The sequence below is a fragment of the Pseudophryne corroboree genome, chromosome 3, assembly GCF_028390025.1.
Source record: "Pseudophryne corroboree isolate aPseCor3 chromosome 3, aPseCor3.hap2, whole genome shotgun sequence".
Lineage (NCBI taxonomy): Eukaryota > Metazoa > Chordata > Amphibia > Anura > Myobatrachidae > Pseudophryne > Pseudophryne corroboree.
Window position 1 is genome coordinate 142,836,220 of NC_086446.1, and position 17,784 is coordinate 142,854,003.

The window sequence follows — 17,784 nt, forward strand, 5'->3', positions numbered from 1 at the left end:
GCTGACACCTGGACATACACCAACATACAAGCACCTGCATCTATATATACACGCGCTGACAAATGGACATACACCGACGTACCCACACTTGCATCTATACATACATGCACTGACATCTGGACATACAAGCACCTGCATCTATACATACACGCGCTGACACCTGAACCTACACTGACGTTCCCACACCTGCATCTATACATACACATTCAGACACCTGGACATACACAGACGTACCCACACCTGCATCTATACATACACGCGTTGACACTTGGACGTACACTGACGTACACACACCTACATCTATATATGCATGGATGCAAATGTGGGTACGTCTGTATACGTCCAGTTGTTAGCATGTGTATGTATAGATGTTAGGTGTGGGTACATCAGTGTATGTCCAGGTGTCAGCACATGTATGTATAGATTCACATGTGGGTACGTTGGTGTACGTTTAGGGGTCAGCGTGTTTATGTATAGATGTTGGTGTGTGTATATCAGTGTACGTACAGATATAGGTGTGTGTATGTATGTATGTATGTATGTATGTATGTATATGTATAGAGGAAGGTGTGATACATACATATAACACATACATGATAGATACATACATATATCACACACACGATAGATAGATAGATAGATAGATAGATAGAACACATACATACAAGATAGATACATACATACATACATACATGATAGATACATATATACACACACATACGATAGATAGATAAATAGATAGATAGATACATATATATATATATATATATATATATATCACAAACATATATGATTCATACATATATCACACACACATACATGATACATACATGAGAAAGACCTGGGATGGTGATGAGGCCCGGGCCCCCTGCTGATGTTGCGTTGAGGAAGGCAGTGTTCCAGGGCGGATGCCAGTCGGGGAGAGCGCCGCGCAGCCCGGGAAAAATACTGCTGAGGAGCTACATCTGGAAGAGCCCCAGGGAGGGAGAGTGTCACATGCCCCATCCTGCGCGGCACACTCTGCAGGCCTGCACATGGGAAGGGAGGTCTCTGGCCACACATACTCACCCTGCTGCTGAAGCCCCGCTGCTGTCCCAATCAGCGCTCTCCAGCGGGGAGCGGGGCCAGGATGAACCTCAACCTGTGAGAACTATCTTCATGATCAAGAGATCTCATATGCAAGATAAGTATGTGTTGGGAAAGGGCTGGGGAGGGCGGCTGCTCGGGCACACCCTCGTCAAGTTAAGGAGATTTAACTGAGGAACACAAGGGAACTCTCGTCTGGGGACAACAACTGCAGGGAGACCACATCTTTTCAGATGAACATGGGAGGGCGGAAGGCTGCCTAATACTGAAGCACCCTCAGACATTAAACCATATGCAACAACTATTGCAAGCATTCCTGGGGGAAGGTCTGCAGCAGACGGATTTGCATTCGGTGATGTCATCCAAGCAGTGGGCCAAAGTTGGCTGGAACCCTCATCTGTATATGAAAAGAGAAAAGGGGCATGTGGGGCATGGCGGTCTTTTGCGGCGCTTGGATAACCCCAAGTTTGCATTAAACACCCCCACCCTCCTTCGGTGTGGGGCTCATGTTGGCCATGCCCAAGCCCCTGAAGTATTCTAGCTGATTTCTTGCAGCAGCTGGGCACTGTAACAGCTTCAGAGCTGATCTACAAGACAAGTAAAAGGGTGTGGGCCCTGCAGCACCACCGGTAGTTTGCATACACACATATATAGGACAGCATCTCTTATATGCCCCAGGGTCAATAAAATAGTATCCTTGTCTAGGCTATCCATCCCCTCAGATAAGGCATTTGTCCGTGCCGCTACAGCACTACACACCCAGGTCGACGCAATTGCCGGTCTGAGTAAGGTACCTGAATGTGTATAAATGGACTTCAGGGTAATCTCCTGTTTGCGGTCAGCACACTCTTTGAGGGTAGCCGTATCCTGGGACGGGAGGGCTACCTTCTTGGATAAGCGTGTTAATGCTTTGTCCACCCTAGGGGAGGATTCCCATCGTAACCTATCCGTTGATGGGAAAGGATACGCCATAAGAATCCTTTTGGAAATCTGCAGTCTTTTATCTGGAGATTTCCAAGCTTTTTCACATAACTCGTTCAGCTCGTGTGAGGGGGGAAAGGTTACCTCAGGCTTCTTTCCCTTGTACATATGTACCCTCTTGTCAGCGACAGGGGGTTACTCTGTGATGTGCAAAACATTTTTTATTGCCATAATCATAAATCGAATGGATTTTGCCAATTTTGGCTGTAACTTTGCATCATCGTAATCGACACTGGAGTCAGAATCCGTGTCGGTATCTGTGTCAACAAACTGGGATAGTGGGCGCTTATGAGACCCTGACAGTCCCTGCAACATAGGATCAGGCATGGGTTGAGACCCTGACTGTCCCAAAGCTTCTGCCTTGTCTAATCTTTTGTGCAATGAGTTTACACTAGCATTTAAAACATTCCACATATCCATCCAATCAGCTGTCGGCGGAGACACCACATTCATTTGCTCCCGCTCCTCTCTAATATAGCCTTCTTCCTCAGACATGTCGACACACGTGTACCGACACACCACACACACAGGGAATGCTTTTTCTGAAGACAGTTTCCCCACAAGGCCCCTTGGAGAGACAGAGAGGGAGTATGCCAGCACACACCCCAGCGCTATATAACCCAGGAATAAAACAGTAACTTAATGTTTGCCCAGTAGTGCTGCTGTATGTAATTTGCGAATTATGTGCCCCCCCCCCCTCTTTTCAACCCTCTTGTCTAACGTGGTATAAGCAGGGTAGAGTCCGGGGAGCTTCCTCTCAGCGGTGCTGTGGAGAAAAAATGGCGCTGGTGAGTGCTGAGGGAGAAGCCCCGCCCCCTCGGAGGCGGGCTTCTGTCCCGCTTAAACTGTAAAATTGGTGGGGGCTCATACATATATACAGTGCCCAGCTGTATATATGTTATATTTTTGCGAAAGAGGTTTATATTGCTGCCCAGGGCGCCCCCCCTGCGCCCTGCACCCTTACAGTGACCGGAGTATGTGAGGTGTATGGGAGCAAAGGCACACAGCTGCAGTGCTGTGCGTTACCTCAGTGAAGATCATGAAGTCTTCTGCCGCCTCTGAAGTCTTCTTTTCTTCTCATACTCACCCGGCTTCTATCTTCCGGCTCTGCGAGGGGGACGGAGGCGCGGCTCTGGGACGGACGGCGAGGGTGAGATCCTGCGTACCAATCCCTCTGGAGCTAATGGTGTCCAGTAGCCTAAGAAGCAGGACCTTGCAACTCAGAGAGTAGGGCTGCTTCTCTCCCCTCAGTCCCTCGATGAGGGAGTCTGTTGCCAGCAGTGCTCCCTGAAAATTAAAAACCTAACAAAATACTTTCTGTCAGAAAGCTCAGGAGAGCTCCTGAAAAGCACCCAGTCTCCACTGGGCACAGTATCAAACTGAGGTCTGGAGGAGGGGCATAGAGGGAGGAGCCAGTGCACACCCAGAACTAAAGTCTTTCTTAAAGTGCCCATGTCTCCTGCGGAGCCCGTCTATCCCCATGGTCCTTACGGAGTCCCCAGCATCCTCTAGGACTTTAGAGAAAATAGGATTTTAATACCTACTGGTAAATCCTTTTCTCTTAGTCCGTAGAGGATGCTGGGCACCCGTCCCAGTGCGTACTGTGTCTGCAGTTATTAAATGGCCCTTAACTCCAGAACATTTATGTGGAGACAACTTTCCTGACTTGACCATCTTCCTTGGATGTTTTCCCCCTGTGTGACCGCTCCCCAGCCTCGGAGGGTTGCATCCGTGGTCCCTAGGATCCCGTCCTGGATCCCAAACCATCGCCCCTCTAGGTGGTGAGAACTGTGCAGCCACCAATGGAGTGAGATTCTGGTCTTGGAAGACAGTATTATCCTCCGGTGCATGTGTAGGTGGGATCCGGACCACTTGTCCAACAGGTCCCACTGGAACACTCTGGCATGGAGCCTGCCAAACTGAATGGCCTCGTAGGCCGCAACCATCTTCCCCAGCAACCGAATGCATTGATGGATTAACACTCTTGCTGGTTTCAGAATTTGTTTGACCAGACTCTGGATCTCCAGAGCCATTCCACTAGAAGAAAACCTCTTCTGTGTCAGGAACATGTAAGTAGGCATCCTTTATGTCTACCAAAACCAGGAAATCTCCTTTATCCCCCGGACTGGAGATCACTACCCTGAGAGATTCCATCTTGAAATTGAATTTCTTTAGGTAGAAATTAAGGGATTTCAGATTTAAGATTGGTCTGACTGAGCCGTCCGGCTTCGGGACCACGAAGAGGCTTGAATAAAAACCTTCTCCCTGCTGACTAAGGCTGATTTGAACAATCGGTGAGGGGGAACTTCTTGAAACCCCAGTTTGTACCCTTGGGACACTATTTGTAAAACCCACGAGTCCAGGTCCGAATGAATCCAGAACTGACTGAAGAGTTTTAGACGTGCCCCCCAGTGGTGGAACTAGCGAGCAGTGGGCCCATGTGCGACAAAATGGCTTGGGCGGGGGGCCCCTTCCCTTCCCATCCAAGTCCACCCCCTCACCCCTGGAGAGGATCTGGTTAGGGGGGCCTGCTCAGGGAAGTGGATACCTAGCAACAGTGCCGTAACTAGACATTTTAGCAGTGTGTGCAAGAAACGGCATTGGAGCCCCACCCCTGCATGCAAAACAGGGGCAGTGCGCGCCGTAGGCGCGCGCAAAAAAACATAGTGGCGTGGCTTCGTGGTTAAGGGGTGTGGCCACAAAATAATACCAATTCATAAAACGGTGCACAGTAGTCTCCATTATTCAAATTACGCCGCACAGTAGCACCACTACACCAGGTAGAGACCCTTTTACACCTTACGGCGGACAGATTCCTCTTTTTACACATTACAGCAGACAGCGTCCTCTTTTTACACATTACAGCAGACAGCGTCCCCTTTTTACACATTACGGCAGACAGCATCCCCCTTTTTTACACAACGGCAGACAGCGTGCCCTTGTTACACATAGCGGCAGACAGCGTACATTTTTTTCACATAACGGCAGACAGCCTGCCCTTGTTAAACATAGCGGCAGACAGCGTACACTTTTTACACATAACGGCAGACAGCCTGCCCTTGTTAAACATAGCGGCAGACAGCGTACACTTTTTTCACATAACAGCAGTCAGCCTGCCCTTGTTACACATAATGGCAGACATCGTACACTTTTTACACATTACAGCAGACAGCTTGCCCTTGTTACACATTACAGCAGACAGCTTGCCCTTGTTACACATTATGGCAGACAGCGTGCCCTTGTTACACATTACGGCAGACAGCATCCCCCTTGTTACACATTACGGCAGGCAGATTCCCCCTTGTTACACATTGCGGCAAGCAGATTCCCCCTTTTTACACATTGCGGCAAGCAGCTTCCCCCTTTTTACACATTGCGGCAGGCAGATTCCCCCTTTTTACACATTGCGGCAGGCAGTCCCCCTTTTTACACATAGCTGCAGGCAGATTCCCCCTTTTTACACATAGCGGCAGGCAGATTCCCCCTTTTTACACATTGCGGCAGGCAGTCCCCCTTTTTACACATAGCTGCAGGCAGATTCCCCCTTTTAACACATAGCTGCAGGCAGATTCCCCCCTTTTACACATAGCTGCAGGCAGATTCCCCCTTTTTACACATAGCGGCAGGCAGATTCCCCCTTTTTACACATAGCGGCAGGCAGATTCCCCCTTTTTACACATAGCGGCAGGCAGATTCCCCCTTTTTACACATAGCGGCAGGCAGTCCCAACAAAGAAAGAAAGAGACGAAAGAAAGAAAGAAAGAAAGAAAGAAAGAAAGAAAGAAAGAAAGAAAGAAAGAAAGAAAGAAAGAAAGAAAGAAAGAAAGAAAGAAAGAAAGAAAGAAGAATTATACTTACCCTCTCCGCTGGCTCAGGCTCCTCGTGCAGCTTGACGATTCCCGGGCAGTAGAGAAGGAGGAGGAGGGAGGTGGAGGAGGGAGCCGCAGCAGCGCTGTCTTATTGGTGGAGGCGCTGCTGCTGCTGCCCCTCTGCTTCACTATAGGCTGTTCTCGGAAGACAGCCTATAGTGAAGCAGAGGGGCAGCAGCAGCAGCGCCTCCACCAGTAACAAAGCGCTGCTGCGGCTCCTTCCTTCACCTCCCTCCTCCTCCTCCTCCCGCCCGTGCCGCTGCTCCTCTCATCTCCAAGCGACCCTCCTCCCTCTTCGTGTGTTACAGAGGCGGCAGCGTGTCTGGTGCTGCGGCTGCTGCCCGTAGTGCCCTGGCCTGATCTGTTCGTTACGACGGGCGGGCGGCGGGAGTCGCAGGACGCAGACCTGACGGGAGCGCTGGTGTGCGGCTGCGGCATGATACAATGAGTCATTGTGACTCATTGTAATGCCGGCGGCTGTGGGCCCTTGAGTGCGGCGGGGCCCCAGTGCAATGCACTGCCTGCCCTGCCAGTAGTTCCACCCCTGGTGCCCCCCACTGGTGTGGGCTCCTGCAAGAGAGCCCCAGCGTCATGCAGTGGATTTGGCAGAAGCAGAGGACTCTGCTCCTGCGATCTTGAAGAGGCTTCTTGGAGTCAGCATCAGCATTCCCTTGGTGAATCCACAATGCCCTACTATCCGAGACTGCCATGAAATTGGCCCGTGAGCACTTGTGCCCGGTGTAGGATTTTTAAATATGTGTAGTTTACTGTATGCAAGGGTTTAAAACGAACTGAGATCTAAGGTGTATTACATGTAGTTTAAAAAAAACAAAAAAGGTTTATTTTATGGCAGTAGTTTCCAAACTGGGGTTCTTGCACTGGTAGCATAGTTTGGTGGTCCAGGACCAATTAAAATTATTTATACTTTATTAAATTGGCAAAACCATTCCCTCACAACATAACTGAACCTGAGGATGACATGCTATAGACACAATTTACTTAATTTTATATTTTTTTCTGAATTTCTCAATAAAAAAAACTTTGGCCTAGGGGTGCCGTGAAACAAATTTTGATACTATTTATTTATATAGTGCTCTTTCTCCAACAGGACTTGAGATATGGCTTCTGGAACTGAACACAGGATTCTAAATGTGGCTGTACCAAGGACCTATACAGTGGCATTACAGGTTGAGTATCCCTTATCCAAAATGCTTGGGACCAGAGGAATTTTGGATATCGGATTTTTCTGTATTTTGGAATAATTGCATACCATAACGAGATATTATGGTGATGGGACCTAAATCTAAGCACAGAATGCATTTATGTTTCATATATACCATATACACACAGCCTGAAGGTCATTTTAGCCAATATTTTTTATAACTTTGTGCATTAAACAAAGTGTGTGTACATTCACAGAATTCATTTATGTGTCATATACACCTTATACACACAGTCTGAAGTTCATTTAATACAATATTTTTAATAACTTTGAGTATTAAACAAAGTTTGTGTACACTGAGCCATCAAAAAACAAAGGTTTCACTATCTCAGTCTCACTCAAAAAAGTCCGTATTTCGGAATATTCCGTATTTCGGAATATTTGGATATGGGATACTCAACCTGTATTACTTTTTTCTGCTACTGGTTCTTTACCTATGCAAACAAGCATCTGACTTGCCTTTCCTATTGCTTTGTTACATTGCTCACCTGAAATAGTAATACTTAGATAGCTTTCCTCTTGCCATTATAATGCCCTTAATATTATAGTTAGCCTTTGTATTTTTGAGACGTGTATGATTTTGCATTTTTTGGCATTAAATGTTGCCATGTTCTTGACCATTCCTCTAGTCCAGGGGCGGAACTGCCAGAGACAACGGAGTCAGTTGCCGCCGGGCTCCAGCCCTAAAGGGGCTTCCTCCATTGCCCTCCGGCTGTTACGTGCCCTTCCTACTAAATAGACAAAGGCGCTACCAGCAGGGTCTCGCAGTTTGTACATTCCATGCCGTAACACCCTTCTTTCCACCTTTTTCAAGACCCAGCCCAGCAGCCTCGCCGCTGCCACCACCGCTAGCTGCAGCACTGCCAGCGGTGGGGTGCCCCTGCTTCTTCTCACACCACAGATAGCTGGGCAGCACTGCAACTGCCTGCCTGATTGCTCCGCCCCCTTCCGGCTCCCAAGCACCTCTGCTGCCCAGTGATCCAGGAGCCTGCTGCTAGGAAGAAGTGGCCGAGCTTCAGCAAGCGAGTCTGGACACTGGCGGAGGAAGCCATGATAACCAGATAATGGGGAGTGGAGAGCCAGTTCCAAGGTAATACTTTATACAGCTGGTTGAGATCCTGGTCGGTGGATATGGATTCCAAGAAAACCCTGGAGGTGCTTCCTTTCAAGGGAGACACTCTCTTTGGAGAAGACCTCAATAAGATTGTAGCTGATCTGGCTACTGCTAAAACAGCTTGCCTACCTAGTATGACTCCTACCACGCAGAAGGCTAAAAGTACTTTCCCTTGGCCCTTTCATCCTCAAGGTAAAGCGTACCCAAGGTCAGGCATACCCAAAGCAAGCTCATGCTTCCAGACCTGCCAAGCCCAGACTGAAGCAAGCCTGGGCTGCCTATCAGCCTGCTTCCAAAACGGACAAGCCTGCCGCATGACGGTGCAGGCCTCCCTCTGGGGGATCCCAGGGTGGGGGGCCCGACTTCTAGGTTTGGCATAATTCTAAGCTAGAGAATTCTGTTTGGAGCTTACCTTGTACTTTGTGAAGAAATAATCAGCATTGTGGCTGAGCAGATACATGTAGTGTGTGGCTGCAAACTGCATGGATCTGCTGCGTTGTAATGCTGATACTTTTTTTTTCAAAGTACCAATAGCTTCATATAATGTTCACAATTTTTATGCAGGATCAAATAGCTCAATAGGTAGGGTGTTTGATTAGAATTCAACAGGTTATAGGTTTGAATCCTGGGTATGGTAGTTTGAGATGTGTTATTTAATAAAGTATGTTGTTCTGACTGCCGGCATCCTATCACCTGGGATATCATACTAAATAAATGGAGTTGATCAATTTTTTTTTATTTTTTTTTTAAACTAGGGACAATTTCCAGATACTTTTCTTTATAACTGAGATTGCCCCCTGGAACTTCACATCAGTTGACAACTATGCATGAGTGGGCAGTGCTTGCTCTGGATCTGCCCACCCATTTATGTGCCGTCATAAAAGAAAGCACAACTGACAGTTATCCTGGGCGTACACTACACAATTATCTGTCAGGCTATCTATCCAGTCTGGATGGATGGAATGAAAATCTGGTAATGTATAGGAGCAAATGTCAATTAACCATTTGCTCCCAAACACTAGAAAAGTGGTCAAAAATGGTCATTACACAAATTGGTTAAACCCAAAATTTAACCAATTTGTTTAGGGGACCATTTTTGTCCATTTTCTAGTGTTTGAGAGTAAATCGTTGATGGTCATGTGCTCACATAGATAACCGGATCTCTATTCCAACCAGCCAGTGTTGGAGATATGGTCTGCCAGATTACATAATGCATACCAGAGCCATAACTAGACTTTTTGGTGCCCTGTGACAGATAATTATATGCCCCCCCCCCTCCCCATTTTTGCAATATGGACAAAAGGCGCATGCCTTGTGGGGAAGGGGCATAACAAGATTGGTCTCAGAGAAAGCACATGAGATATGAAGATATATCTAGTATACTTGACACTCAATGGTTTGTGGTATTGCCGGGGTGCCCTCCTTAAATGCATATACAGTCACACATGGCGTGTTTGTGCAAATGGCATATCAGCAGTCAGCACTAACTGGTGACATGCCATTTGTACAAGTAAGCCAGAGGTTCCCAAACTGTGTGCCGTGGCTCCCTGGGGTGCCTCGGGACACTTGCAGGGGTGCCCTGGGTTGGTGGTCCAGGACCAATTCAAATTATTCATGGTCAATATAATAGGCAAAACCAGTGCTGGTGGCTGCCAGTCATAAAATATGTGGCCAAACAGAATCAAATCTTGTCCCTCACCACACAACTGACCTTTAGGATGACATATAAACGTGATCAACTTAATGTAATATTTCTTTCTAAATTTCTCAATAAGAAATTTTTGGCCTAGTGGTGCCGTGAAAAAAATTCTGATATTCTAGGGCGCCGTGATTCAAAAAAGTTTGGAAACCACTGAAGTAAGCCATGTGTGACTAATATATAAACATACTTTATTAAATAACACCTCAAACTATCATACCCTGGATTCAAACCTATAACCTGTTGAATTCTAATCAAATACCCTACCCATTGAGCTACTTGATCCTGCATCTATTCTAACCTCCAAAAATAGATTCAGTTGCATTTTCCAGCGTGTTTTGTTTGCGCCTTTGCAAATATCTTACATCGACAAACTTATTTAGTACTATTTTGCAAATAGGGTTACATTGTCGCAACATTGTGTTCCCTAATTGCTTGATTTTTTTAAATGCAACAATTGATAAAGACACCTGATAATTGCTCTGTGGAGTCTTATTTTGTGTCTACTTCTTATCTACATTTAATTCCCTACCTCTAATTAAGGCATTTTTAAATGCTGGGGGCTGCCAGGACGTGAGGCCTACCTAGACTTTAGATCTGAATTTGAATGTACTTGTGAACTAACTTAATTTCCTACTTCTAAATTCATTCCTAAATTCACTACTTACATTAATCCTGTAGTTGGGCATTTTGAGCCTTCAATTGTGGGCATTGTTTTGTGTCCAGACCAGCAGCTGGTGGTGTGCATTTGCTGGAAAGGCATCGAAGACCTCCGATATGCTGCATCTCCTGATGTGTGTCTCCCTCAAGTGGCTGTCAGCAAATGCATGCAAGACACCCCATTCCAAGCTGATTGTGACATCACGGAACATGCATCATAGAACAGGCATGCTAGAATATGGGTCTTCAACCTGCGACCCTCCAGCTGCTGTGGAACTACATATACCAGCATGCCCTGCCTCAGTTTTAGCATACCTTAATAGCAAAACTGTGGCAGGGCATGCTGGGATGTGTAGTTTCACAGCAGCTGGAGAGCCACAGGATGAAGACCCATGTGCTAGAGCCAAGCCGCAGGTACATTGAATGCTAGCAAGCTGAATGTTTAAATCATTTTTGTTCCGCAGCATTCCAATGCGGAAGATTCCATGGAACCAGAGATTATTCCATTGAGAAGGACATGCTGCCTTGATGACTGCACTGTGCAAATTAAATCACGGAGCCAGTTGGCTTGTGGGTGGCTCTGGTGACTGGGTGGTTGGGTGGGCGGTGTGTCGGAGGTGGAGCACATGCAAATGAATGTGTATCATCCAGCTAGTGAGAGTGAAAACTCATGCAGGAGTGTGCCTGCTTGTCAGTGGGTTATGCACCTTGCCAGGCGTCAAATCTACATGGAGCAGCTGGAGGGGACAAGAGCAGGTTTGCAAAATATAGATAGAAGAGCATATATGCTGGCGCATTCTCCATGATTGTGTCAGCTTATGTTTTGGTGCACTGCACTTTCCTTCACTAAGTTTTAGCCATTTTGGTTAAACGCAAGTGTAGTTGCTTCTCGCCCTTTTGGCTGTGATCTTGTATCGTGGTTGAAGAGTCTGCTGGAGGGATTGTTTTCTTCATTGGCGAGAGACTGAAGATATTCCAGGATGGAAGGCTTGGGAACACTATCCGTTTTTCAGTTGTGGAAGAGTTGAAAGACCGGATTGGACTACATTCTATAGTAAAGGATATCTTTGTATTTATTAATCCTCCATTTATATGTGTCTGTCTTTCAATAAAGCTTCGGGCTTGTGATTCCTTCACCCTCTTACACTCCACACCCATAGCCTTATTAACTGTTGTATTATTGTATTTAAATGTATAGTGCAGTTCATGATTTATAGTGTAGGCTGGCCTGTGCTGTAGTTCTTGAACTGTACTATACCGACAGCATTTGTATTGTGTTTTGGCTGTGCTGCAACACGGTACTTATGTGTGTAATGTTTATGTATGTTTTTTTGCTTCTTTATGTCAATAAAGACTGCTTTTTCAATCCAATATCTGAAAACAATCAATGTTTATCTTTGATGGCAATAGAAGTGGTATGATATTTGCTGCTTTTTAAAGGCAATATCTGATATGTCCCCTATCTGGGAACCATATATTAAATGGCTTTTCAGAAAAGGGAGATGGGAGAAGAGCTTTCAGTACTTGTAGGACCGATGCTCATTTCCTATTCTAGCCTCCAAAAACAGATTCAGTTGCATTTTCCAGCGTGTTTTGGATGCGCCTTTGCAAATGTCTTACATCGACAAACTTATTTAGTACTATTTTGCAAATAGGGTTACATTGTTGCAACATTGTGTTCCCTAATTGCTTGATTTTTTAAATGCAACAATTGATAAAGACACCTGATAACTGCTCTGTGGAGTCTTATTTTGTGTCTACTTCTTATCTACATTTAATTCTCTACCTCTAATCAAGGCATTTTTAAATGCTGGGGGCTGCCAGGACGTGAGGCCTACCTAGACTTTAGATCTGAATTTGAATGTACTTGTGAACTAACTTAATTTCCTACTTCTAAATTCATTCCTAAATCCACTACTTACATGAATCCTGTAGTTGGGCATTTTGGGACTTCGATTGTGGGCATTGTTTTGTGTCCAGACCAGCAGCAGGTGGTGTGCATTTGCTGGAAAGGCATCGAAGACCTCCGATATGCTGCATCTCCTGATGTGTGTCTCCCTCAAGTGTCTGTCAGCAAATGCCTGCTAGACACCCCATTCCAAGCTGATTGTGACATCACGGTACATGCATCATAGAACAGGCATGCTAGAACATGGGTCTTCAACCTGCGACCCTCCAGCTGCTGTGGAACTACACATCCCAGCATGCCCTGCCTCAGTTTTAGCATACCTTAATAGCAAAACTGTGGCAGGGCATGCTGGGATGTGTAGTTTCACAGCAGCTGGAGAGCCACAGGATGAAGACCCATGTGCTAGAGCCAAGCCGCAGGTACATTGAATGCTAGCAAGCTGAATGTTTAAATCATTTTTGTTCCGCAGCATTCCAATGCGGAAGATTCCATGGAACCAGAGATTATTCCATTGAGAAGGACATGCTGCCTTGATGACTGCACTGTGCAAATTAAATCACGGAGCCAGTTGGCTTGTGGGTGGCTCTGGTGACTGGGTGGTTGGGTGGGCGGTGTGTCGGAGGTGGAGCACATGCAAATGAATGTGTATCATCCAGCTAGTGAGAGTGAAAACTCATGCAGGAGTGTGCCTGCTTGTCAGTGGGTTATGCACCTTGCCAGGCGTCAAATCTACATGGAGCAGCTGGAGGGGACAAGAGCAGGTTTGCAAAATATAGATAGAAGAGCATATATGCTGGCGCATTCTCCATGATTGTGTCAGCTTATGTTTTGGTGCACTGCACTTTCCTTCACTAAGTTTTAGCCATTTTGGTTAAACGCAAGTGTAGTTGCTTCTCGCCCTTTTGGCTGTGATCTTGTATCGTGGTTGAAGAGTCTGCTGGAGGGATTGTTTTCTTCATTGGCGAGAGACTGAAGATATTCCAGGATGGAAGGCTTGGGAACACTATCCGTTTTTCAGTTGTGGAAGAGTTGAAAGACCGGATTGGACTACATTCTATAGTAAAGGATATCTTTGTATTTATTAATCCTCCATTTATATGTGTCTGTCTTTCAATAAAGCTTCGGGCTTGTGATTCCTTCACCCTCTTACACTCCACACCCATAGCCTTATTAACTGTTGTATTATTGTATTTAAATGTATAGTGCAGTTCATGATTTATAGTGTAGGCTGGCCTGTGCTGTAGTTCTTGAACTGTACTATACCGACAGCATTTGTATTGTGTTTTGGCTGTGCTGCAACACGGTACTTATGTGTGTAATGTTTATGTATGTTTTTTTGCTTCTTTATGTCAATAAAGACTGCTTTTTCAATCCAATATCTGAAAACAATCAATGTTTATCTTTGATGGCAATAGAAGTGGTATGATATTTGCTGCTTTTTAAAGGCAATATCTGATATGTCCCCTATCTGGGAACCATATATTAAATGGCTTTTCAGAAAAGGGAGATGGGAGAAGAGCTTTCAGTACTTGTAGGACCGATGCTCATTTCCTATTCTAGCCTCCAAAAACAGATTCAGTTGCATTTTCCAGCGTGTTTTGGATGCGCCTTTGCAAATGTCTTACATCGACAAACTTATTTAGTACTATTTTGCAAATAGGGTTACATTGTTGCAACATTGTGTTCCCTAATTGCTTGATTTTTTAAATGCAACAATTGATAAAGACACCTGATAACTGCTCTGTGGAGTCTTATTTTGTGTCTACTTCTTATCTACATTTAATTCTCTACCTCTAATCAAGGCATTTTTAAATGCTGGGGGCTGCCAGGACGTGAGGCCTACCTAGACTTTAGATCTGAATTTGAATGTACTTGTGAACTAACTTAATTTCCTACTTCTAAATTCATTCCTAAATCCACTACTTACATGAATCCTGTAGTTGGGCATTTTGGGACTTCGATTGTGGGCATTGTTTTGTGTCCAGACCAGCAGCAGGTGGTGTGCATTTGCTGGAAAGGCATCGAAGACCTCCGATATGCTGCATCTCCTGATGTGTGTCTCCCTCAAGTGTCTGTCAGCAAATGCCTGCTAGACACCCCATTCCAAGCTGATTGTGACATCACGGTACATGCATCATAGAACAGGCATGCTAGAACATGGGTCTTCAACCTGCGACCCTCCAGCTGCTGTGGAACTACACATCCCAGCATGCCCTGCCTCAGTTTTAGCATACCTTAATAGCAAAACTGTGGCAGGGCATGCTGGGATGTGTAGTTTCACAGCAGCTGGAGGGCCACAGGATGAAGACCCATGTGCTAGAGCCAAGCCGCAGGTACATTGAATGCTAGCAAGCTGAATATTTAAATCCTTTTTGTTCCGCAGCATTCCAATGTGGAAGATTCCATGGAACCAGAGATCCTTCCATTGAGAAGGACATGCTGCCTGAATGACTACACTGTGCAAATTAAATCACGGAGCCGGTTGGTTTGTGGGTGGCTCTGGTGACTGGGTGGTTGGGTGGGTGGTGTGTCGGAGGTGGAGCACATGCAAATGATTGTGTATCATCCAGCTAGTGAGAGAGAAAACTCATGCAGGAGTGTGCCTGCTTGTCAGTGGGTTATGCACCTTGCCAGACGTCAAATCTACATAGAGCAGCTGGAGGGGACAAGAGCAGGTTTGCAAAATATAGATAGAAGAGCATATATGCTGGCACATTCTCCATGATTGTGTCAGCTTATGTTTTGGTCCACTGCACTTTCCTCCACTAAGTTTTAGCCATTTTTGTTAAGCTCAAGTGTAGTCGCTTCTCGGCATTTTGGCTGTGATCTTGTATCGTGGTTGAAGGGTCTGCTGGAGGGAGGGATTGTTTTCTTCATTGGCGAAAGACCAAAGATATTCCAGGATGGAAGGCTTGGGAACACTATCCGTTTTTCAGTTGTGGAAGAGCACAGAGGTCGGATTGGACTACATTCTATAGTAAAGGATACCTTTCTATTTATTGCCCCTCCCCTTATGTGTGTCTGTGTTACAATAAAGCTTCGGTCTTGTGATTCCCTCACCCTCTTACACTCCACACACATAGCCTTATTAACTGTTGTATTATTGTATTGTTTAAATGTATAGTGCAGTTCATGATTTATAGTGTAGGCTGGCCTGTGCTGTAGTTCTTGAACTGTACTATACCGACAGCATTTGTATTGTGTTTTATCTGTGCTGCAACACAGTACTTATGTGTGTAATGTTTATGTATGTTTTTTTGCTTCTTTATGTCAATAAAGACTGCTTTTTCAATCCAATATCTGAAAACAATCAATGTTTATCTTTGATGGCAATAGAAGTGGTATGATATTTGCTGCTTTTGAAAGGCAATATCTGATATGTCCCCTATCTGGGAACCATATATTAAATGGCTTTTCAGAAAAGGGAGATGGTAGAAGAGCTTTCAGTACTTGTAGGACCGATGCACATTTCCTATTCTAGCCTCCAAAAACAGATTCAGTTGCATTTTCCAGCGTGTTTTGGATGCGCCTTTGCAAATGTCTTACATCGACAAACTTATTCAGTACTATTTTGCAAATAGGGTTACATTGTTGCAACATTGTGTTCCCTAATTGCTTGATTTTTTAAATGCAACAATTGATAAAGACACCTGATAACTGCTCTGTGGAGTCTTATTTTGTGTCTACTTTTTATCTACATTTAATTCTCTACCTCTAATCAAGGCATTTTTAAGTGCTGGGGGCTGCCAGGACGTGAGGCCTACCTAGACTTTAGATCTGAATTTGAATGTACTTGTGAACTAACTTAATTTCCTACTTCTAAATTAATTCCTAAATTCACTACTTACATGAATCCTGTAGTTGGGCATTTTGGGACTTCGATTGTGGGCATTGTTTTGTGTCCAGACCAGCAGCAGGTGGTGTGCATTTGCTGGAAAGGCATCGAAGACCTCCGATATGCTGCATCTCCTGATGTGTGTCTCCCTCAAGTGTCTGTCAGCAAATGCCTGCTAGACACCCCATTCCAAGCTGATTGTGACATCACGGTACATGCATCATAGAACAGGCATGCTAGAACATGGGTCTTCAACCTGCGACCCTCCAGCTGCTGTGGAACTACACATCCCAGCATGCCCTGCCTCAGTTTTAGCATACCTTAATAGCAAAACTGTGGCAGGGCATGCTGGGATGTTTTATTTCACAGCAGCTGGAGGGCCACAGGATGAAGACCCATGTGCTAAAGCCAAGCCGCAGGTACATTGAATGCTAGCAAGCTGAATATTTAAATCCTTTTATTCCGCAGCATTCCAATGTGGAAGATTCCATGGAACCAGAGATCCTTCCATTGAGAAGGACATGCTGCCTGGATGACTACACTGTGCAAATTAAATCACGGAGCCAGTTGGCTTGTGGGTGGCTCTGGTCACTGGGTGGTTGGGTGGGTGGTGTGTCGGAGGTGGAGCACATGCAAATGATTGTGTATCATCCAGCTAGTGAGAGAGAAAACTCATGCAGGAGTGTGCCTGCTTGTCAGTGGGTTATGCACCTTTCCAGACGTCAAATCTACATGGAGCAGCTGGAGAGGATAAGAGCAGGTTTGCAAAATATAGACAGAAGAGCTCTCCAGCCTAGTTTGATGTCTGTTTCCACTTCTCTTTTCTTGAGCCGCTCCCTTCTATGCCCTTGCGCACTATCCTGACTTCTCCCATCTGCTTACTTTGTGCCTTCCAACGCACAATGCGAACTACAGGTAGTGCTGCAGGGCCCACACCCTTTTACTTGCCATACAGAGCAGCTCTGGAGCTGTTACAGTGCCCAGCTTCTGCAAGAAATCAGCTTGAATGCTTCAGGGGCTGGGGCATAGCCAACATGAGCCCCGCACCGAAGGAGGGTGGAGGTGTTTAATGCGAACTATAGGTCATCCAAGCGCCGCAAAAGGCCGCCATGCCCTGCATGCCCCTTTTCTCTTTTAATATGCAGACGAGGGTTGAAGCCAACTTTGACCCACTGCTTGGATGACATCACCATATGCAAATCCATCTGCTGCAGGCCTTCCCCCAGGAATGCTTGCACTAGTTGTTGCATTTGGTTTGTTGTTTGGGGGTGCTTCAGTATTAGGCAGCCTTCTGCCCTCCCATGTTCATCTGAAAATATGTGTTCTCCCTGCAGTTGTTGTCCCCAGATGAGAGTTCCCTTGTGCTGCCTCAGTTGAATCTTCTTTACTTGACAGAGATGTGCCTGAGC